This window comes from Megascapheus bottae, chromosome 3, assembly GCF_031878675.1.
Source record: "Megascapheus bottae isolate mThoBot1 chromosome 3, mThoBot2.hap1, whole genome shotgun sequence".
Lineage (NCBI taxonomy): Eukaryota > Metazoa > Chordata > Mammalia > Rodentia > Geomyidae > Megascapheus > Megascapheus bottae.
The window spans coordinates 16,234,286-16,258,612 of NC_143511.1; the positions used below are offsets into that span (position 1 = coordinate 16,234,286).

The 24,327-nt window shown below is 41.4% G+C and overlaps 1 long non-coding RNA gene across 1 annotated transcript in view; it reads right to left on the bottom strand.

Annotated features, from left to right (window-relative positions):
• Positions 1 to 5,643: 5,643 nt before the first annotated feature.
• LOC150065007 (uncharacterized) overlaps positions 5,644 to 24,327 on the bottom strand; it is a 148,815-nt gene continuing 130,131 nt past the window's right edge. The window contains exons 6-7 of the long non-coding RNA XR_016534891.1: positions 15,613 to 15,673; positions 5,644 to 14,514 (exon numbers count right to left, since the gene is read on the bottom strand). This is a non-coding gene — a long non-coding RNA (uncharacterized LOC150065007). The remainder of the gene's footprint in view (positions 14,515 to 15,612; positions 15,674 to 24,327) is intronic.

Consider the following 24,327-nt stretch of genomic DNA (forward strand, 5'->3'; position numbering starts at 1 on the left):
GGCATCGTGGTGAAAGGTTGAGGAATTTAGCTTCCATTTACAGAGAGAATTGGGGCATAAATATGGTTATTTTCTTTTCCTTTTTATTCTGAAGGTATTGGAATTTGAACACCTAGCCTTGCACTTGCTAGGCAGGGATGTTCTAGATTCTTTAAGAAACAATCAATGCCTACTTGGGCCTTCTATTCACTTTTACAAGTTACAGAAAACACATGTGACTACATAACACATGAAATATATTCTTGTTTATAGGAATCTTCCAATTGGAGGAAAGGTATTCACCGCATTCGGTAGGATGTGTGTGAAGTGGTGGCTTACCAACTATGGTAAGCTTTGCTTTAAAACAGAGTAGCTACACAAATAGTGGTATAAAAACCTCCTTAACTGCAGCAAATATAAGGCCCCACATCAACATTAGAAATGTCGCCAGTAGTACTAATGGCTAATCAGTTCCTAGAGAAATCACACTCTATTCCAAAGTATTGATGTTCACTGAGAGAAATCACAAGTTAAACTTGCATGCTGGCTTCTAAAAAAATGAGGTATGCGAAAAGTGATATTTGACCCGAGAAGTGGGAAAGAGAAGGAAGTCTCTGCTTTAGTAGAATTTAGTTTTGGTTGAGGTCTTCAACATACTAAACAATAAAGAGCACTCTCAGAGACACATCCCAAATAAATTTTGTAAAATGAGCACGTTGGTACACACCTGTAAGCTCCGTTACTTGAGAGGTATAGACAGGAGGATCACATGTTTTGAGGGAAAAGGTAGTGAGAACAAACATCAAAAATAAAAATGAAAAAAACTCAAAACCTGAAGACGTATGTCAAAATGTCCTGAGGCCATGATTAAATGGTTAGACTACACAGGTAGATGACTAATGTCTCTGGTAAGAAAAACTGATACTTGGTTCCATGTTCGATATCTTGATCATTTCTGGATTTGTACTCTATAAGGGAAGTTAATAGCATAGTGAATTTTGCAAATAATCTGCAGAGATTCCTGCAATGTGTGTGTCCATAACCTTCGCCACTCACCACTCATACGTTAGTGTTCCTGAAGCTTCTTTTGTCTTCTCAGCAGCAGGCCAACTTACTATGGACCCATCAGAATTCCAGTGTTAATTCCCACACTCATAGCAAAACCCCTCTCTCTGACGAAGCAACAACACATCCCATAACTTTCTTTCTCACATATGCTTTGCTTTATTCACCAGCCATCTATGCTGAAAATAACAGGCCCAGACAGAAAGGAAGAAAGGGACCAACCCTAGACCTCTTTAGTCTTTCCTTACTGAGAAATAGGCTTAAGGTAGAGAGTTTTCAATGAATCTTGCAAATCAAATAAAATAGAAAGAAATGCAATTCTTCCATATAGCTTTTCACTACTTCAGACACTGAAGAAACATGTATGTTACAAGTTAGGAAAAAACTATGTAACTTTTTGATGAGTTTTTATAGCAGATAAATGTTCTTATATTTGCATAATTAGAAAAATAGTAAATAGCAATTTAAATTTAAAACTCACAAACAGGTATATAACAACAAGTTGAATTAAAATCCCTTTGCTCAACTACTTAAAGATAATTTTAAAGTAAATATAAAATGTCATGAATGAAAAAACAGATTTAAGGAGAAAACTTTTAGTGTCACATTCTACTTTACTAAGCCTTCCTGGATAAAGTGTCACAAGCTGAGTGATGTAAATAATAAAAACTTATTAACAGTACTGGAAATTCCAAGTCAAAATCAAGATGTCAGCAGGCCTAGGTTCCCTCTAGAAATCCTTAGTCTTCCTTTGTCATGTATCTGCATGTCTTCAGTCTCTGTCTCTGTCATCTCACAGCCATCTGCTATATATCTATGTATATTTTAATGATATTTGGCACAGATTTCTACCATCCTTATCCAGTATACCTCATATTAAATTGATTATCACTGAAAAGAAAAACATAAAGCTTATTTCACACAATTCTATTAGGAAGTTACATTCACAGAATCTAGTTAAAAGTAAATTTAGGGGAACACTTGATGAAAATAATGTAAATAGCACTTTTTTCCTGGTATTTTGAGCAAGGGAACTTATACTTTTATTCTTCAGGAAGATGTACACATTGTGAAAGGCCTGATATAATTGTTTTTCTGATTGAATCAATCTTAGAAATCATGGATTAATGATAGAAACAAGGGAATCTGACTTAAAAAAAAACTCAGGATATGTCAGATATATTGATCTAGTTAATGAAGACACACCGAGAACCCCACAAGCCCCTGTGATACTCATGCATATATTGCACTGAAGAGCAAAGATCTTGCTAAGATGGGTTCTGCCTCAATGTGCCTATTCTTACCCATTTTTACCCACCCAATTCCTTCTGCAGGCTAAAATGACTAGAGATTACAGGACTGTGTCCTCATGGAGGTCAAGGAGACTGAGCAACAGAGACCATTTCTTTCTCACTGATAATTTCCACCCCCCCCATCAACCATCTTGGTGAACGTGTTAGTTGAGCTGCTAGCAAGCCAAATATGTAAATGGGACAAGTTTTGTAAAACATGTGTTCCTTGCAACTGAAATTTTCTCTGTCAAAATACTTTGGAAAGGCTTCAATATATTTTATTAACTTTAAGCAATTGTGTCCTTCTATAAGGAGGACATAAGTAAATTTGAGACAGTGAAAAGTATAGACACACCAAGTTGCACAGGCATTGGAGAGATGTGATCACAGTAGAAACTGAAAGAATCTAAGAAAGGCAATGTGTGGATTCTTCCCTAGAATAACTGCAAGAAATATGGCCATGCTAACACCTTGATTTCATCATTTGCTTTCTATAGTTGTGAGAGAGAAAATGCCCAGTCTTAACCTGCCATGTTTGTGGTTCTTTGTTTTGGCCAGAGCAGAAGCAGCCATACAATTTTTACCAGGTTTCCCCAGGTTGGGTTGCTGTGCAAACCTGCTCAATCTAAATGATTGCAAACTTTCAGGATGGAAGCATCCTCCTACTCATAGTTGCCAAAGCACAAATCCACCTCCCCTGGAAGGACCTACGTATTTTGCATATGGGAGCATTATGCATCAATATTATATATGTGCACAATGCACAAATGTCAGTCTTTCAATGGCCCTCCAGCAAGGCCAACACTCTTATTCCATCTAAGTTTCCAATGTTGGGGAATAAATGAGGAACATGATAGACAGAATATCCCTTTATTATTGATGATTGCAGTTTAAAAGCCAAATTATCTCCATAAGTGAACTCAGGAAGTGGGCAGCTTTAAGCACTCACAATGCACACAATTGCAGAAACAAAAATTGTTCATTCTGTACTGTCAAAGGGGGGTGGAGAATTAGTATGCACAGAAACACATAGAGTTCTTCCCCAAATTTAACCCGACACATGGAAATCTTGTCCATGTCAAGAGCAGAGAAGATAAAGAAGCCAACACTTCGATTGGCCTTGGGAGCTTTTTCTGTCTCTTTCTCTCTCCCTCTATGTCTTTAATTTTTATATTTAAGTATATTATATGAATATAATGACTTTTGACAGTACCAGAGTAGTAAAAGAACTCTTCCAGCCAGTCACAATGGCTCACGCCTGTAATCCTATCTACTCAGGAGACTGAGATCTGAGGATCGCAGTTCAAAGCCAGCCCAGACACTAAAATCCATGAGACTCTTATCTCCAATTAACCACTAGAAAACAGGAAGTGGGTCCGTGGCTCAAGGGGTAGGGCAGTAGCCTTAAGCTGAAGAGCTCAAGGACAACCACCAGGCTCAGGGGTAGAGTTGTAACCCTGAGCTGAAGAGCTCAGGGACAGCGCCCAAGCCCAGAGTTCAAGTCCCATGACCCACAAAAAAAGGAACACTTCCGTCATCCCTGAGCATTTCTTCATATGCTTCTTTGTCGTTTCTGTCCCTTCTCCCGAGAAGTGTTTCCTTGGATCCTTTGTTCATTGGTTTATTAGTTTGGGGAGGGGTTAATTTCTTTAGCCCCTTGTATATTTTTTATTAGGCCTTTTCAAATATATTGAGGGTAAAGAACTGCTCCAGTCTGTTGTCTTTCTCTTTTAGTAACTCTATCTTGATATCATCTCATTAAGTCTTGCTTTCCTATTTGCTGTGATCCTGGGACTCTTTTCAAAAAAGTTCCTACCTATGCCTATACATTTTAGTGTTTCTCCTCCTCCCTCTAGCAGTAATTTCAAAGTTTCAGGTCTGACATTGAGGCCTTTGATCCACTTTCAATTGATACTAGTGCATGGTGACAAACTAGGATCTGTGTTTAGTTTTTTGTGTTTGAATGCTCATTTTTTCCACGGAACCAATTATTTGAGAAGATATCTTTTCCACTGTTTAGCTTTGGCTCAAGGAGCAAATCCTTTATATTTTGAGGCTTCTTTTTGATTAGTGTTATCATAAAGGTTATATACAGAGGTACTACATTATATGTCAGGTAATGAGAACATTTCTTTTAGGACAGTGTTATCCCTTCCCTATCTCCCCTTTTTTTCCTTCCCATCCACATCCATAAGTTGTACAATTTGTTTTCAACATATCTAGAATCTGTCCAATTCTGTGCCTTTTACCCTCCTAAAAACAGAAAAGCAAAAAAAAAAAACCTTTTGTTTCCGTTTCTTCGAGTTAATTTCAATATATATGATAAGCACATAGGCATTTAGCTTTCTCATCTGTGTGTGTGTCAAGGATCCTCCATAATTTATGTCAAGGAGCAAATCTTAAGAGGTATAGAAACATTTAGAAGTTGGGGTGATTAGGTGAACTTAACATATAGACATTAGTAAATATCAAAAAAGAGGTACTCTCAATAATTGTGTTGTCTGCTATAATTCCAAATTATTCATCCTTTGTTAATATCTTGTACAGCTTAATATCTCACAGCATACAGCCTGAATGTTAGCTAAGTGAATTCAAGAAGAGTTGTATTTAGTTCCATCTATTTTGAACTTCTGGTCAACTTGTGTTCTTAGTCAAATAAATTATGTGTCAAGTAGAAGCTAGAAAACATTGCAAAGCTGATGTGGAATTTCATGTGCTTCTGTTTCCATTTTCTCAAAGACCAAAGACATCTACACTGTTTCTTCATGAATTCACATGTTGTCATCAACAATCAGGCACGGATGACACAAAAGCAAGCAGCAGGCAGTTCTGTATTTGCAAAAAGTTCCATTTATTTGGGAGGTATTTATTGAACCATTGGTTCTGTTTGAACCAAATAGTTCCCCTACAATTTGGATCTGAAGAAACAGATACACTGGTCAAAAGTAATTTAATCCTCACCAGAATGTTTCTGGTTCATCTTAAGCTTTATATCAGAGTGTCAAGGAAAAGATCTGGTTCAGAAGCTCCACAAATCTGGCTTTTTCTGTTCACATTATGCTGGGAAATGATGCAGGAGAATTCAGCTAGAGTTACTCTGGGGCAATCAGAAACAGTTGTAAACCATGTTGGCTGTGGGCATTTCATGTAGAAAACATAAGCTGTAGTCCCCTATAATCAGGTGGCACAGAACACACAGCCCCACCCCTTATACTATACACCCTCAGCTCATGAGGAAGTCTGGCAGATGTGATATGTTGCCTGTAAGCAAAGTTCTAGGCATCAGTAAAGGCACATGCACCAAGAGTCAGAGAACAATTATACAGGGATAATTTATTTCTCAGGTCTCTTCTGAATAGGATCAGACAAAGCATTGATTTTGGGTTTGCACATGCAGCATGAGGTGTATAACATCAGGAATACACATGTATTTTTGTTTCAACAACTACAAAAGTTACAGGTAAAATACAAGGATGGTAATAGGAAAGAATTACTGATAGAAAATATTTACCTAAGTCTCACAAATTTAACATTACTCAAGAAGACATATTATGTTGTCATCTCAGATATGTTTATAGTAACTCAGAGTTCATATAGGATAGTAGACTATATTGCAAAAGTTGGTCAGCAGAATGAGTCCCATGAGTGCACCCTGGAACTATGAGCAAAATGGCACACTGGACCATGTGACATGCCAAGGCATGTCCATAGGGCATAAGCCTGGATCAGGAACAGAATACAGCAGGAACAACTTGGAATCCAGATAAGACAGCATGAAATAACCAACTTTTCTGGGGGGTGGGGAGAGGAGCCAGGGAGAAACCACTGGAGCTACCCCTGGGTTGAATGCTTGCAGTATACAGAAGACACTTGCTTTCCATGTATGAATTATTGGTAGTTTCTCATGAAGAACCTGGCTTTGGTATTAGGTAAGGGCTCATGCACACATTAACAAATAGGAATGTCAGGCTTAAGGGCATTTAAATGTACCACAGATTTTTTAAGGATTTCAGTCCATATGATCAGGGTGGATTTGCCTTACAGGGCAAAGATTATGTGCTTGGCACAGATATCTACCCCATTTAGCTCTTAGGGACCTTTGACAGTGACAGCTTAAATATTTTGCTTGTACAGACCTCCCCTAAGGGCAGAAAGAAGAACGTTGCTCAACTGTAATTATGTAATCCATAATAAATGTGTATTTATGGATAGTCCCAATTCTCAGTGGTCCTGGATTCATTTGTCACTTCTAGTCATCAATTATCTACAGGGTCTATGCACTACCTGTTCTGATTTCTCCTGGTCTCAAACCAGATGGCAGCAGTAGTGGTTACTAAAGCAGAAGTCCAGAAATTCAGCTTCCCCTTCCTGGGCCTGTCTGAATGTCATCATCCATTTTTAGTGTGGAGACCACCCTTCTTGCATGAGGGTCAACATCTGGGTGGTAACAATGCCCAATGTTCTCCACAGTCCAGAACCCAAGAAGCTATTAGACACTGTGCTGTTGTAAATACACACACCATTTGTTTAGAGTGGCAATCTGTGCTAACCTGGATGGAGCAGTTAAAAGACCAGCCACCTATCTCTATTTAGTAATCTCCATATGTCATTCCAGTATATCATGCCCCCATAATCATATGACTTATGAGTATTGGATGGTTAAGGCAAGAAAACGGGGAGCAAACAGCTTCAAGCATAAATTGGGCTCTTGTGATTCACAGTAACTACCAAACTCTTATCCAGGGTTGGCCATGAGCAGGTTCATTTGATATGATAAGAGACTGGTGCATTAAAATTTATCTAACCATTTGGGCACAGTAGCTCCTAAAATCCCAGCACTCAGAGGCACAGGAAGGATGTTAGAATTTGATAGTAGCTTCTGAAAACAACTATCCAATGAAAAGCAATCTCACCTAGCAATTATAAATTGCCATTAGTAAATCATCTTTTCTAACTTTTTTGGTGATTTGGGTTTGAACTTGGGGCCTTGGCCTTGTTAACGCAGACGCTCTACCTTAAGCCACACTTTTGGCCACAGTAGCCTAGACTGTGGTCCTCCTATTTATACTTCCCACATAGCTGAAATCACAGGTGCACATCACCATGCCTGGTCATCATGTCCAACTAATGAATAAATCTTGCATAGTACTTTGCCTTGATAAATTTTAGGTCAACCTATTTTCTTCTACAAAGGCAAATTACCTCAAAGTAAATGCATGTAATCTATCATTTATAAAATAAATGAAATTTCTATATCTCCAAAAAGCATCCTATTAATGTATTCCTATGACTATAAAAATCAAGAGATAGATTTTTTCTGTAATAGTATTGTTCAAACTCCATTGTCCAGAAACCCCCAAATCCCAAATATTTATCAAATTTTTAATGGATTTAGTTAATAGAAATAAAATGACAACTCTTTTCAACTAAATCTGATACCTGATCAACCTTTTCAGAGTTTTGATAGGAAATAGTTTGTGCCACTTTATTGCTGTTCAAAGAAATCTCATTTCTTACTGAAAACATTCTGAAATGATATCAAGGAATTATGGTTAAATATTCTCACTGCATACCATTTCTGTTTTGGGAAAGCTTAGAGAGGCTGATACTTCCATTTGTAAAAGAAGTTGGATCTGAGCAAAACTGTGTCTTACCAGTATCAAAGTTCCTTGCGATTCAAAGTCCGAACTTGTTCTTACTTTGTAAAAAAAATACCTGTGAATCAATCCTATAAGCAAAGGACTGAAAACTATTTTTCAACACATGAAATATGCCCCAAGTTATGTCAAATAGGCGGTATAAACTGCAAAATATAACATACTTTTACTGTTCTCTATCATTCTTGGTTCTGAAACTTCAGTTATTTTGTGTTTATGTCACTCATATGAGGAGAAAAACTCCAATGAAGGGAGCCACAAAACAAAAGACTCAGAGTAGATGAAAGTCATGCACCAGGTGACCACAATTTAAAAATTGTTCTTGTCATGCCGGGGCTTCTAGCTCCTAGGAAAATTAACACTTCTCATGTCTACATCTCCTCTCTACCCTATCTCCCTCCCTCCAACAACAACAAAAAACCTTTCAGAGTATTGGGCAGAGCAACATTTAAAGTCGCATCAATGTGACAAAAGCGTTGCCTCAGCTGGTATGCTACAGTGACTAAATAACAGACGTTATTTTACTGCAATATATTAGTACTGTTAAATCGTAAATTGACACAATTGGCAGTCTTATGACTTCTTAATGTATATTGAAGAATGCACTGATGAATTTGATTCAGCATAGTCTCAATGCAATCTAGAATATAACCTTTAGATACTGAAACCTTCAAACTAAACCACAGAGAAATCTCAGCTGCAAAAACAAAAATCCCTCTGTACAATTAATATGTGCTGATAACTAGGAGAAAGGGATACAATTTGGGAAGGAAATGTATTGGTAGCCTCCATCTTCAGAAGGGACAGGACTCTAATGTGGACCTTCGTCAATCTATGATTTGTCTTATTTCTTAGGAAGTGTTCATTATTTGTGCAACAGTGATCTACCAAAAAATAGTAATGTACAGTGAGTATATGATAAAAGACCAGATTCCAGAGCATGAGCTCTGGTTTCCTACAGGACCACGAACATTTGTATCTGGGTTAACTGATGATGTTGAGTTTAAAATGCTGTTTAACTAAATGCATAAAAGAGAAAAAAGTAAATAGGTTCCAGGAATGAATGTGGAAGATCATAGCAAGTTATAAGAAATCATACCATAGGCAGGTACTATCAGCGAGGCCATGAAGGGTCCCTTGCTTAAGCCTCTAATGAGTTAATGGAAAGGTCCCTGGAGTGGCCTAGAGAGAACTGATTGTCCCAGTACTGGCCTTTCACATGCTGAATCCCCATGTCTTCAAAGAAAAGCATTGAGAGAGACATGCGAACACTGGGTGCCCTATCACTGATGCCCAATCTTGGGTGCCCAATCTAGCAACCCATGCCAGGCAGTGAGGAACATCAGAGCCAGTGCCCACAAATGAGGAGCTCTATTGCAGTAATATCCACTTAGTTTCTTTTGGTATCATACTGTGCTAAAAAGCAGGCACAGTCCCCAGGACCTTGACAGTCCACGATGATGCCCAGGAATGAGCATCTCTATTAGATAAATCCCCCAGTCCCCATAGCAGCCATGCATTCTTTCCTGTGGTTTCATACTTCAACAGGCAGGTGATGTCCCCAAGACACTGAGAGTCCAGCTGCTGTCCAGGAATGAGCAGCTCTATTAGGCCCAGTCCCTAGCAGTAGCCATGTGCTTTCTTTTGGTGCCACACCTCCTTATGAGGCAGGTGAAGGCCCCAGGACCCTGAGATTCCAGCTGCTGCCCAGGAATGTGGAACTCTATTAGATCCTGTCTGCCAGTCTCCAGCAGTAGCCACATACTTTCTTTTGGATTCATACCTCCTTAGTAAGCAGGCAAAGACCCCAGGGCATTGAGAGTCTAGCTACTGCCTGGGAGGTACAGTCCCCCAGTCCCCATTAGTAACCACGTGCTTTCTTTTGGTACCATACCCCCTTATGAGGCAGGTGAAGGCCCAGGGACCTGGACAGTCCAATCTGATGCCCGGAAATGAGCAGTTCTATTCGTTCTAGTCCCTCCTCCCCAACAGTAGCCACACATACTTTCTTCTTCTGGTACCATACTTCGTTATGAGGCAGGTGGAGGCCCCCGGGACCTTGACAGTCCACATTGATGCCCAGGAATAGCATCTCCATTAGATAAAGTCCCCCAGTCCCCAATAGTAGCCACATGCTTTCTCTTGGTGGCATACCTAATTATGAGGCAGGTGAAGGCCCCAGGACCTTGATGGTCCTGCCCGGGAATAAGCATCTAAACTATTAGATAAGGTCCCCCAGTCCCCATAGTAGCCACATGTTTTCTCTTGGTAGCATAACTTCTTATGTGGCAGTGAAGGCCCGGGACCTTGACAGTCCACGATGATGCCCAGGAATGAGCATCTCTATTAGATAAATCCCCCAGTCCCCATAGCAGCCATGCATTCTTTCCTGTGGTTTCATACTTCAACAGGCAGGTGATGTCCCCAAGACACTGAGAGTCCAGCTGCTGTCCAGGAATGAGCAGCTCTATTAGGCCCAGTCCCTAGCAGTAGCCATGTGCTTTCTTTTGGTGCCACACCTCCTTATGAGGCAGGTGAAGGCCCCAGGACCCTGAGATTCCAGCTGCTGCCCAGGAATGTGGAACTCTATTAGATCCTGTCTGCCAGTCTCCAGCAGTAGCCACATACTTTCTTTTGGATTCATACCTCCTTAGTAAGCAGGCAAAGACCCCAGGACATTGAGAGTCCAGCTGCTGCCTGGGAGATCCAGTCCCCCAGTCCCCATTAGTAACCACGTGCTTTCTTTTGGTACCATACCCCCTTATGAGGCAGGTAAAGGCCCAAGGACCTCAACAGTCCAATCTGATGCCCGGAAATGAGCAGTTCTATTCGTTCTAGTCCCTCCTCCCCATCAGTAGCCACACATGCTTTCTTTTTCTGGTACCATACCTCGTAGGAGGCAGGTGAAGGCCCCGGGACCTTGCGAGTCCAGCCGCTGCCCAGGAATGTGGATCTCTATTAGATCCAGTCTGCCAATCCTGTGCAATACCCACATGCTTTCTTTTGGTTCCATGCTCCTTTAAGAAGCAGGTGAAAGCACCACGATCTCAGGGCGCCGAGCTACTGGCCAGAAATGAGCACCTCTACTAGATCAAGTCCCGCAGTTCCCAGTAGTAGCCATGTACTTTCTTTCGGCACCATAACTCCTTAACATGCAGGTGAAAGCCAAAGGACCCTGAGAGTCCATCTGATGCCCAGAAATGAGCAGTTCTGTTGGTTCCAGTCCCCTAATCCCCAACAGAACCATACCTCCTTATGAGGCAGATACAGTCCCAGGGACCTCGACAGTCCAATCTGATGCCCATAAATGAGCAGTTCTGTTGGTTCCAGTCCCTCCTCCCCAACAGTAGCCACACATGCTTTCTTCTTCTGGTACCATACCTCGTTAGGAGGTAGGCAACAGCCCCAGAACCTTGAGAGTCCAGCCGCTGCCCAGAAATGAGCAGCTCTATTAGATCCAGTCTGCCAGTCCCAGCAGTACCCACATGCTTTCTTTTGGTTCCATACTCCTGAAGAGGCAAGTGAAGGCCCCAGTACCTTGAGAATCCAGCTGCTGCCCAGCAATGAGCAGCTGTCCTGGATCTAGTCTCCCAGTCCCCAGTTATATCTATATAGTTTCTTTTGGTACCATACTTCATTAAGAAGCAGGTGAAGTCCCTAGGAACTTGAGAGTCTGGGCCTTACTTACCCTTTGTCCTGTGGAGCCTTCTAGTATCACCCTCACCTGGCTTTCTAGCCTCTCTAGTATCCATTTTTCCTGTCACATTTTATAGTGGGTCACCAGGGCAAAGCTAGACAGTGCCTGCTAGCTCTATGGACCATTTGTATTGATCAGGTGAGGTCATTCTTTCATCTATTCTTTGGATCATCCCTGCAAAATCTGTTCTAAATGGATAATTTTCTTAAGAAGCATTGTTCTTGGTCCCCACATTTGTCACCACCTATATACATACATTTTCCTCCCCTTCCCCTAGTACTCAATGCTCCTGTTCTTGGCTGGAATCACCTAGTTGTTCCAGTGTCTACTATTTAACAGGGAAGCCCGTCATGTGCCTTTGCCTAAGAGGTAGTACCATATCTAGCAAGTACAAACTCCTCTCTAGGGTTCCTTCCTTGAGATCTTGGTTTACATCAGAGATGCTAAGATCTCCCAGAATCCTAAACCTCCCTTTCCCCAGTGCAGGCTATTCTCCAGCTCTCACCATCTAAGCAGGTAGTCCAAGTTGAGAAGTCTATGACTTCCTCTTACAGTTTTCCCTTTTGACCAAAAGAAACAGAAATGAAGGATCAAGGTGGCATTAAGGGAAGATGTGGAGGAGGAGGAGAAAGAGGAGGAGGAGGAGGAGGAGGAAGGGTTGGAGGAGAGGAAGGAGGAGGAGGAGGAGGTGTTACAAGGAGACAGAAGACAAAGACAGTACAGCAAAAGCTCCTCCAAGCAATGAGGAATCATATCACCTAAGTCCCTACAGCCTAAAAGATACCTAACTTCCTTGGGCGGAAATTTTGGCGGGCAGAAGAGAAATATTCATCATAAAGAATTAGAGCACAAGTTAAAGGCTCATGTGTCTTCTGTGAGCTTTAACTCCAAGAGTCACATTCTCCCCATTTCCCACATCCATTCTAGAAGTGTGTGATCTGTGAACAACCTTATCCAGATGTAGCAGTGTTCCCTGCCATACCCCCAGAGTACTCCATCCTGCTGGGGAGATTCACCAACGAAGTGCTAGATGAAGATCATCTGCCTAGCTCTTCAGTCTTCCAAGGGTCACAGAAGTGGTACCGGGGGAAAAGCCTTTGGCTATGTCACAGGAACCTGTCACCCATGGAGCTCTCACTGTCCCAGCCTATCGCTGCTCCTCAGACAACAGGAGCACTGAAGGGAGGTTAATAGCAATCACATTCCCCATTTTCCCCAAGTACAGCAGGGTCTACTGATTCTTTACTCCTGCTCACTCATGCTTTCAGCATCCCAGCTATTTCTGCCACCAGAAATTGAGCAGACCAGGTTGCTGGTTGTGTCTGTACCTCTGTCTCTCCACCACCAAAGACTGATGAGGGAATAATATTCACAATAGCCTTCTGATTCCCTGGCTACCCTTCTTCCTCCCTTTAGATCCGGAATCAATTTGACATTATACATGAGACTGACCAGACTCATTCAATAATAGCTACAGCCACCTCCCTTTTTCACCACCCCCTAAATTGCTACACTTCCTATCCTTTAACCTTTCTATTTTTAGTCCTTGTCTGCCAGAAGGGAATTTTCCCGACACCCATGTGCCTAGATTCCCCCTCCTTTCTCATTTCTCCGCTTCTTTCATAGTATCTTACGTAAGAGAGTTCTGTTAACATGGGCAAGCCTCCTGTAACAGCCAGTAAGACTGTATATCTAACCCAGCAGCCAACATTAGATCCCAAAGACATTGACATGGACGCTACTTCCACCTTCTAACAGCGTTATCTTTCAATTCCCCCAAAACAAGCTCAAAGATGAACTCTGCTCCATTTTCCCAGGTCCATTGTAACATGTAGGAGAGACATCCTCCAAATGGGTTAATCCCCACCAGCCCAGGGACACTTGGCATTCATTTCCACTACTAATCTTGAACATCTCATTACCCAGAAACTACTCTTTGGTCCACATCAGACACCCTTGACTGGCATCACCAGAGATCCTATCTCCCCAGTGCCCCTTTCTCTTGTGGTTCTTCCCATCAATGATCCTATAGTCACCTCCATTCTAGAAGGCAGAGCCTCTGCAATGTCATTATCCAAGCTGGTTACTCACTTCAAAGCTATGGATATAGCACCACCATCAAATTTGTCATCTTACAATCTCCACTTATCCTCAAGGACATCTACATCCCATTTTTTTTATATCACTCCTCCTTCTGGGAACCAGATTCCCAGTGGCATTATTTCCTCAGAAATAATGGGTTGAATGTTGAATGGGTGGAAACCTGTATTTGTTTTCTGGGGAAGCCTAGGAATCCCAGTAGCAGCTACTGGCTTATCCTCTCATATAACCTAACCATTCAGTGGCACCATAATTCAAGTAGGACTTGAGGAACTGACATTATCGGGTCTACTTCTGACACTCCAGGAAACACCAGCCTGCCTCTGATTAAGAACCTTGGTGTCTGGCACAACTTCTGGCTTGGAACTTGCCATCGGGATGACCAGTTCTGCGAACAGTAGGGTCATTGCTTGACACCGCTACATCCTGCCCCCTGGAAGAATATGGGCTTGGCCTGTCCAAACTAGAGTCCATTCTAGTACCCAGCTGATCTTTTCAGAGCTGCATGGAGAGGGCGACTTCCAGTATCACTCCTGTTTCTCCTTTTGGTCAGATCATCTGGAACCCATGTAGCATCTCATGAGTCCCAAAAGAAGTGGCCAGCAACAACCCTATATTGGAGATACTTCTGCCACTACCTACATTCCAGGGACCTTCTCAAAACATAGATGGTGTCTTGCGAAGGGATCACACCTTGGCTGTAGTTCTTCTACTATCAGTGTATCTAGGAGAAAGCAAAGCAGAAAATACCTTCAGCCTTTACAAGAACCACCACCATTTCCAAGAAACATGTGCTTGTGGTCATATGTCTGGTTTCACTCTCCATCATGGCACTGAGACCTGATTTGGTGCTATCACAAGGATAATCACCCTTGCAGCGTAAACATCAACACTGTTCCTGTGTTGGGATATAATACATGTGGCAACTGCTCTCTGGGTATCTTCTTGGAAAACATTCTATACCATAAGATGGAATGATATCAAACCCTAGTGTATAGATAGCATCGTGTGTACAAGCTATGCATTAGAGCACCTGGGGCATAATTGTGAGAAAAGCTCCCTCACATAGAAGAGCTAAGCTATCTCCAGGAAGTGTATGTTAGAAGACATCATTATTTTCAACCTCCATCCACCATGGCACCAGGGCTCAGAGATAAGATCACATCCTTTGTGGTTGAAATATCCAGCACCACTCATATGTTAGCAAACACTTCTCATACCAGAATCATCTGCCTAGGACATAACAGGTAACATGAGGTGCCAATGTTTGTAAGCCCTACACTTTCTTCTATCTACCAGTGTGCTTAAGCTGGGCAGCAGAAAACTTCATGCCTTAGGGGAGCCACCATTATGGCAAACAAACTTTCACAGTTCCATTTTCCATCATGGTACCTTGGTTTAATCTTACATCCATAGGATGGTACACTTCCTATAACTCCACCCAGGAACCATCAGTGCACCTAGGCAACAAGCAAGAAAGAGGTATCCTCACATCCATAGAATCACCACCAGGACAAATAAATAGATATATGCTTCATGTTCTACTCTAGTACCTGGGGATCCTGTGGGTACACCAAATATTTGTACACTATCTTTGTGTCAAGAGACATTTTTCATAGAGTTGCCTTCCATGATCTTGCTCAAAATACAGGAAATACCTGGTGAGGAAATGACTCCATTCCCATAATCCCTTATGTTCCTGTTATCCCCCAGGGCAGCTGGGGGCACACCTGGGGAGGAAAATCCTTCAGCCTTCAGAAGAGCAAGTGCAAGGATCAGAAAAAGTGTGATGAGTGGTCTTCACTCAGCATCTGATACTCACCTGGCAGCCGCATGTACCTTGTGCTTCTTAATCATTAGCAACACCTTTGAGGCAGGACACACTATAATGGTAAAGATAAAAAAATAATCCCTTAGCACAAATTTGTGTAAGATGGTTCTCCTTTCTATCACAACCCCCAGGGTTCACTTTCCCACACTATCTCTACTATGGCTACAAATACCAGTCATACCCTGTGCCAAGGCCTCCTGTCAATTGCCTCTGTCCCCAGGCACCTGATGCTAATCTTTTGCCAGGGGAGGGGATGCCACTATGCTGTGTGTTGTAATGCCAGGGAGTATATGTGTTAAGGAACATATTCCATCCATCTTCCTTCTGAACGTGTGAGCTCATATGGCCTCATCATACCCATAATAGTGTATAAAATACCAATACTTGTACTGGGACATATTTTCAGGAACATTTTCATTTCAAGCTCCTGAACTTCATTTGCCTAAAAGACACACACTACTGCAGGAGACCATCATATCCAGGATTATGGGTGCTTGTGACCCTGTTAGCCAATCCCCCCCAATACTTCTCCACGAAGAGGTACTGATTCTTAGCAAAGGGGCTCATTTATGTGAAAGTCAACATGTGCTATTCTGTTGAAGCCTCAGACCTCAATATATATGAAGGTGTGTGTGTGTGTGTGTGTGTGTGTGTGTGTGTGTGTGTGTGTGTGACAGATACACTGTTCCAGTCAACATGAGTGTAATGGAAGCATCCCACTGTGAAGAGTACAAAAGAGTGTCCAGATCACTTCTCTTCACACTTCTTCTTCCTCTCCCTTTCCCCCTTCCTTCTCCTCCTCCCTCTCCTCTCCCCCTCCTTCTCCTTCTCTTCCTCCCCCCCCCATCTCCTTCCCTCTCTCTGCTGGCTGACTCAGTATCTGAGATTATTTTCTCTAGCTGGTTAGGATAAAACTGGTTAGGATGGTTATGCTAATTCTATCACCTATTTTCCTCAGTGATCTTTTTATTTTCCTGATTATGTAAACAAACATCTGAGTTTTTAATCTCCCTTTTTTCATGGGTTCTGTTTTGACAAGCAAGCATAGATGGTGATATTGTAAAACAGATTTCATGCAAATTTTCTCTCTCAGGGAATAAGTTGTGGATGTATCCCCAACTCCAAGACTTCCTGGGGTGATTCCTGGAGTCTTTGTGTTCTGACTCTCAGGGATGACAAGCCAGAAGGAAGAAGAATTTTGAGGACAGCTAGACTAAGGGACCTACTCTTACACTTTTAATCTTTACTTTTTTCCACTCTACTTAATTTTCAGAATATCTATGATAGGAGTTACAAAACACACATTTATTTGTGGAGATTCTGGGACTTCAACTCAGGGCTTTGGCTCTTACATTTCAAGCTTTGTGGTGACTAATGGGAAGTAAGGGTCTTGCAGACTTCCCTGTCTAGGTCAGCTTTGAACCACAGTGCTTACATCTCAGCCTCCTAAATTGCTAAGGTTACAGTCGTGAGCCTCCACCTCTTGACTTGAATATTTTTTGTATAATGCATCTGTCCTTCTCTCCCTACCTCTCTCCCCTTCCTTCCTTCCTTCCTTCCTTCCTTCCTTCCTTCCTTCCTTCCTTCCTTCCTTCCTTCTTTCGTTCCTTTCTCTATTCATCCACATACATTCCTATTTCTCCAAGAGAAAGTGAGCTTGGCCATCAATTTCATGTCATTTCATTTCATTTCATTTCATTTCCAGGAACCAGAAATGGTTGAGCTATACCTGCTCTCTAATTATTAAAAATTTAAGCTTACTTTGGATTTCTTCTGCCCCTTAAAGTATCAGAAAAGAATTTCTTTAGTAACTAGTCTGCCTCCAGTCTAAACCACTAAGATCAAATCACAGGATTTACACAATTACAACCAATTGTAGCTGACCCAACAGTTCTGCTGTGTTTCCACTGAAGTTAATTGCTAGAAATCTAATTTTTTTATGGATTCTCACAACTCAGTAGAACTATCTTTTAAAAGAAGAACACACAAGTACAAGCATCTCTGTCAGTCTACAACAAAATTTACTAAACATTTATCCAGTAAGACACTAGATACTGCTAAGATCTCACATGGGATATAAAGTGGAAAGACATCCCTTGCTCCAGTGGAATTTTTACAATGCATTTGGGGATAAAGATGACTAAACTGGAAATTACAACTAAAAAGATACATTTTTAGGTTGTGGGGAGCAAGGAAGTGGAACATAAACTACTTTTGCTTCCATTTCATTTTAATTAGCAATTCAAATATGTTTAAACAAACTTTGATCCATTAAAGAAAGAAGAGGGAGCAGACAAGTGAAAAGAAAAAGCTATTTCCAGATCAAAACCAGAGAAAATTACGAAAGGAAAAGAGATAACCAGTTACTAGGACCCTAAGCAAGTGGTCAGGTGTGGTAGAAAAGAGAAAGCAGGGATTTAGTAAGCCTATACATCATGAGGCCATCTGTCCATCTTTTTAAATGTATTAGGAACCATGAATACAGACAAGCAAAACAATGGCAAAACATCTACATTTTTAGAAAACATTGCCGGTGGCAGTGGTAGGGGAGAAATAAATTGTGGCAGCCAAGAATGACACTTTTTGGTTACCAAGAAAAGGATAAACCATGAGCTCTTAATTTGGAGTTGCTGACAGTGGAGATGAAGAGGTAGTGGTAAGAAAAAGATACCTAACAGGCCTATTCTAGAGGACAGGCTTACCATGAGCTATCTGTGGAATATGCAGACATTATTTGGGAAACTTGTACCTATTTAAAATGTGTTGTGACCTACTGATGATAGTCTGACTTTGTGAAGCCTATATTCTAGTCGAAAGTGAAGAAACAACTATATAAACTTTCTGGTATATTATCCATAAACAAAGAATACGGAGAGTAAAGTAGTGTATACAGAACATTGAGGCTGTGGGTAGAGGGAAACAGGGGTTTCAATTTATGGAGAAGACAAGCCACATTGAGAATGGGAAAGCTGAGTGAGGTCTAGTAAAAGGGAGCTGAATGGTAAGGAGGATCATTCCAAAGAATCGGAATAATCACTGTGAAGGCTAGAGAACAGAAGACAGTTTTCCTCATGGAGCAATTTATAACTGACTATGATTGGAATGGTGCCAACAAATTGATAGGAGGGGGGAAGACATACAGAGAAAGGGCAGCTTGAAATTTGCACCGCCATTTATAGACCGTATAATTACAGATTTTCACACAGCCTTCAACAGTCAGGAACTCAATGTTTTTCCTATAGCTGGTTTACTCACAAACCTTTTGAAAAGACAATGAAATAAAGTAGAGAAGCAACTTTTGATCTATTGTTTTTATTGTTTTCTATATAGGAATAGCTAGATTAGATAGGTGAGAAGAAAGGGAGAAAGGAGAGAAAGTATGAAGGGAAAGAAGAAAGATAAGAAACAAAGACTGAGCTGTAGCACGTGTGTGCATATACATAGCTACATTTGGAATGACACTGAAGTTCCTTTTTCTGTTCAATGAGTACTTGATAGGAGAGTCAGAAATACTAAATCTTGGCTGGAGTGCGGCCCAGTGGCAGAGTGCTCACCTAGCATGCACGAAGCCTTGCGTTTGATTCCTCAATACCACATACACAGAAAAAGCTGGAAGTGGTGATGTGGCTCATGTGTAGAGAGCTAGCCTTGTGAAAGTTCAAGGACAGTGCACAGACCCTGAGTTCAAGCCCCAGGACTGGCACAAAAAATTTAAAAAAGAAATCTCCAAATGATATTAACTAATTTTTTAATTTATCTGTGGATTACTGATCTTCTCAGGACTACAAAAATTATCTGTTCTTCTTGCATTAATATTGTGCTTTTCTTCAACTTATTATGTACGGCCAATCACTTTTTTTCAATATTTTATAACTTTTCCTAGTTGTTTATTTAATGCAGCACTTGATACCAGGGTTGCTGCTCAATTCAATCTGAATGCCATCTTAAAGGGAGTGTAAAAATATTAGCTTTAATGAAGCAAGCATATAGAAAACTATGATTAACAGCCTAAAAATGCACAGCATTGGGCCTAGTGCAACGTTTATGAGATTAGCCCTGCAAAAACAAAGAAAACCATCACAGAGACACTCCTCCAGGCACCCTGTGGCCTGATTTACTTACGCTAAGTCGTTTATTGCTATTTGAGAGGCTCAAAGACCCTGCTCCTGAGCTGTACTTCCTCATCTGCCCCTTGAAGTCAGACCTGCCAAGGCCAGGGTTTGAAATTCACTTTGCATCTCATAGTCCTGCTACACTTGGCAATATGTGTACATAAATACATATTTTGAATGCACATGAATACACACATGTACACACATATACACTTGTGTATATACATATCATGTATGTATATAGATGTGGGAGTGCATATATACATACATGTATATGCATGTGCTTGTATATGACATACCCATGTATACATCTACATATATGGCTATACTCATACATAAAAAGAAAACTATTTCCATAGGCTGAAATGGGGAGTGGGAAAGCTGCAGTTCTCAGGCTCTTTGGAAGGGAAGCTGGATTTGATGGCTTACACCTATAAATTCCAGTGAGGAGAGGAAGTCTATAAAGCAAATAAATCTGGCTCAGGGTCACTTGGTTGGTCTAAAACTGACCAGTGAAAACAACATGACTCAATGGTATTGTGCCATCCTAAAAAGTGGCTCTGAGTCCAGAAACTTAGGTACCTTCAAAGGTCTAGAAGAGATAAAGATATGTATGAAGATTTTGTTGGATTGTTTTTTCTTTCACTTTGCCCAGTGGTGTTTATCAACCTTGCCTGGAACAGAAGTATTCAGAAAAGTACTATTCAGGGATACTATGAGAAAGCATTTAATGTTTTATTTAATAGCGGGAGGTTTCCTAAGGCATTGTGCCATCAAGCTGCGTGAGCACCACTTCATAGATTTAAGCACACAAACTAACAAATCTCAAAGCTGCCATCCTAGCTACTCTAGAAACTGAGATCTGAGGATGGAGGTTCAAAACCAGCCCAGACAGAAAAGTCTCCAAGACTTATCGCCAATGAAACACACACACACACACACACACACACACACACACACACACACACACACACAGCTGGAAGCAGAGCATGGCTCAACTGGTAGACCATTAGTCTTGAGCACAAAAGGTCAAGAACAGTACCCAGGCCCTAGATAGCAACAATTCCCATCACTCTCCCTTCTCAATCCCACTATATATGGAAAGGTATCAAAGACTTATTTAAAGCGAATCCTGAAGAGTCTGGAAAGGGTTGGTCTAAATTCTACATGTCCAGGCCTCAATTGATCCTTCCCAGACCTGACCAAGTAAGAACCTATTCAGAGACTAGGACTGATCAAACAGCTCAGATTTAGGATGGAAACTAGTTGAGGAATCACAGACACTTAGATTAATCACGGGATCATAGTCTGCTACTCCTCTCCTTAGTGAGTGATAGCTATGCACTTTTTAATCCCTTTCTCCTCTTGAAGGAGCAAAGCAGCCTTTGACCTGCTTCCTCTGAACTCCTCTGGCAAGTACAGCAGCAAATTCATCTCTAGATCTCCCCCCTTCTCCCTCCCCCTCCCTCCCTCTTTCCCCCTTCCTCCCTCCTCCCCCCTTCCTCTCCTTCTCTCTCTCTCTGTCTCTCTCTCTGTCTCTCTCTCTGTCTCTGTCTCTCTGTCTCTCTGTCTCTCTCTCTCTCTCTCTCTCTCTCACACACACACACACACACACACACACACACACACATTTGTGGAAAATTCCACTCAGGTCTTCAGCCCAGGCGCAGGGCATTCTGCTGAGCATCAGTAATGCTCTCCGTATGCTAGCTGACAAGGGCACGATCCCTGTGCTTATTAGACTCCATTTGTCAGGTTCTCTCTGACACACTTGTCCACAGATTTCTTAAGAATATTCCAAGTATTTAGGCACAGTTTCAGAAGCTGCTCCTGCCTGTAACCAGTCATTTCTTAATGTTTCCCAGCAAAGGCTATAAATAATTCTACATAGGAAGCCAATCAGATATCTTCCCCCTCCCTTTTCCTGTTCATTCCCCTCTCTACAACCTCTCAGGTTCATACACCTGATACCAGGTAATTTCCCATTAGCACAGCATTCAAGTACCAACGCTATACACGCTATACAAGCTTTCATACTTCTTTCTCCCTTGGTTATTTAAGAGTGATTTGCTCTAGAGTATGTGGGTTGATGTTTTGTAAAGCTCAGTGGTACAGAGTCAACATTGGAATTCTGACCTAGAAATGGAAATTCCAACCATTGTTCTTCCTTTCTCCATAAAGTATAAACAGTTTAATTTGTCACAGTTACTCAAGGCTTCGCTAAGGGTATTTCAAGAGATCTGGGTGGAACTGGCAATTCTGGGCCTTTTCTGTTGGACGATTCTTAGTATTCTGTAACATAGTATATGATATTGCATATGAGAGGAATGGTTTAAGTTCTCAGGGAGCTATCCAAAGGATTTGACTCTTGATATCTTCCTCTCCTGATATTGCTGTGGACATTTGGATATTAATTATTTATCACACATTTATACTAGATTTATATGTATCTAAATATATATCTTTTATCTGTTTTGGTTATATATTGTTATGGAGAATTCTTTATTTGTTGTGACATCAAACCCTGGGCTTTATAGTTCTTTTGTATTTTATCATTTCATACATTATTCAAAGCATTTCTTCTCACAGTAGAATACTCTCAAATGTGAGAGTACACCTCCTCCAGCTCTGAGTAATCTGGGGGGGGGGGAGGCAGCAAGGATGAAAGTAAGAACACAACAAGTGATCAACTAGAGGTGAAATTCTTGCAAACTGCCAATGGGGTATCAAAAAAAACCTAGGTTATCATAAGAATGCTTATACCTTTGCCAACACTTGGAGAATTAAATCCATTAGGTTTGGATGTTTTTATGTGATATCTCAGCTCTTTATTCCTCAGATGTTCCTAAGTTTACAGGTTGAACATATCCCAGTCTTCTTAAAAGTTGTGCTAATATTCGTCTAAAATGAGTCTGAGTAGGGGCCAGGAGCATGGCCTAGTGATAGAGTGCTTGCCAAACAAGCACAAAGCCCTGGGGTCAATTGCTCAGGACCACATTCAAAGAAAAAGCTGGAAATTGTGTTGTGGCTCAAGTTTTAGAGCACCAGCCTTGAGCTGAAGAGCTCATGGACAACGCCCAGGCCAGAGTTCAAGCCACCCCCTCCCCCCCACCAACAACAACACTAACAAAACAACAACAACATGTCTTAGTATAACATGTACTCAGTTTTATCTTCAATATCTTATAACTGTACAATGCTTTTAATTTCATTTGATTTGCTCATTTTCATTTTTCAGTGTCCTTGCTGAATTTGTCATCCATGATGAAGGAAGACAGCATGTCATTCTTCTTCAGGTCTTCAATTGTTCCCTTACTTCATTATCTGTTTGCTTCAATTCTTTTTGGAGTCAGTTTGCAAACTTTTTGAAGAAAACATTTGAATTCTTTGCCACTTCAGCCACTTCAGTATGATTGGATTTGGTTATTTTCATGTCATTGGTTATGTGAGTCACTCTATCTTTTTTTTTTGCCAGTCCTGGGCTTGAGCTCGGGCCTGAGCACTGTCCTTGGACTTTCTCAAGGCTAGAGCTCTACCACTTGAGCCTCAGCACCACTTCTGGCTTTTTCTAAGTATGTGGTACCAAGGAATCGAACCCCAGTCTTCGTGCATGCTTGGCAAGCACTCTACCACTAGGCCAAACTCCCCGCCCATCTTTCTTTATTTTTTTATTTCTTGTATGTCTTTGCTACATTGGCACCACCTGTTGGGATGAGCAGTTCTTCTGCTAGCATTCAAAGGACAGAAAGCACACAGATGGAATGCAATCAACAATTCTAAAACAAACCAAAGGCATGCTTGGCTTACAGATGTGGTTCACTGGCAAAGGACCCACCAAATTCTACAGGACTCTGGATAAAAATCCTAATACACTAAGAAAACAGAAAGGGCGATGCGAGGTCCCACTACATTTCTATCCGTGGCTCTTAGTGGCTCATGATGGCTCCTAGCTTATTCAGGCTTAGTACCTGCAGCTAGCTCTCTGGCTCTAGGCATCTGGCAGGTACATCTGTAGGCTCCTGGTGGTTAGGGATTCCTCACCAAGTGGCTGTGGCTTGTCATTCACACCCTCCACCCAACTAGCTCTCTATTTGTGAATCCAAGTCCAAACTAACCACATTGTGGGGTCTACATTGATTACCAGATGGTTTTTTGTTGTTATTTAGCTGCTTGTGAGTTAACATTGAAGAAGTCTGGAGATATTAAAACCAGGATCTGCTTTACCAGATCCTGGTAAACTTTGTCTTTAAGACTTCTGCTAAACTGACTTCCTTCTGGGGTCACCAGTGAGTTAAGTAGTGGTGAAGCCAACTCATCTTTCTTGTGCAAGGGTGCAGAGCATGTATGTTCATTGTTTTCAGAGTTCTAGCTGGTATGCCTACAAGATCTCTGAAAAGTTTTCCCTGTTGTTGTGTGCATCTTAGTGCTTGAACTCAGGGCCTGGAAGCTGTCTGAGCTTTTGGCTCAAAACTAGTACTCTACCTTTCAAGCCACAGCTCCACTTCTAGCTTCCTGTGGTTAACTGAAGGTAAGAGTCTCATGGACTGACTTTGAACCCAAGCCTGGTGAGTAGCTTGGATTACAGGCATGAGCC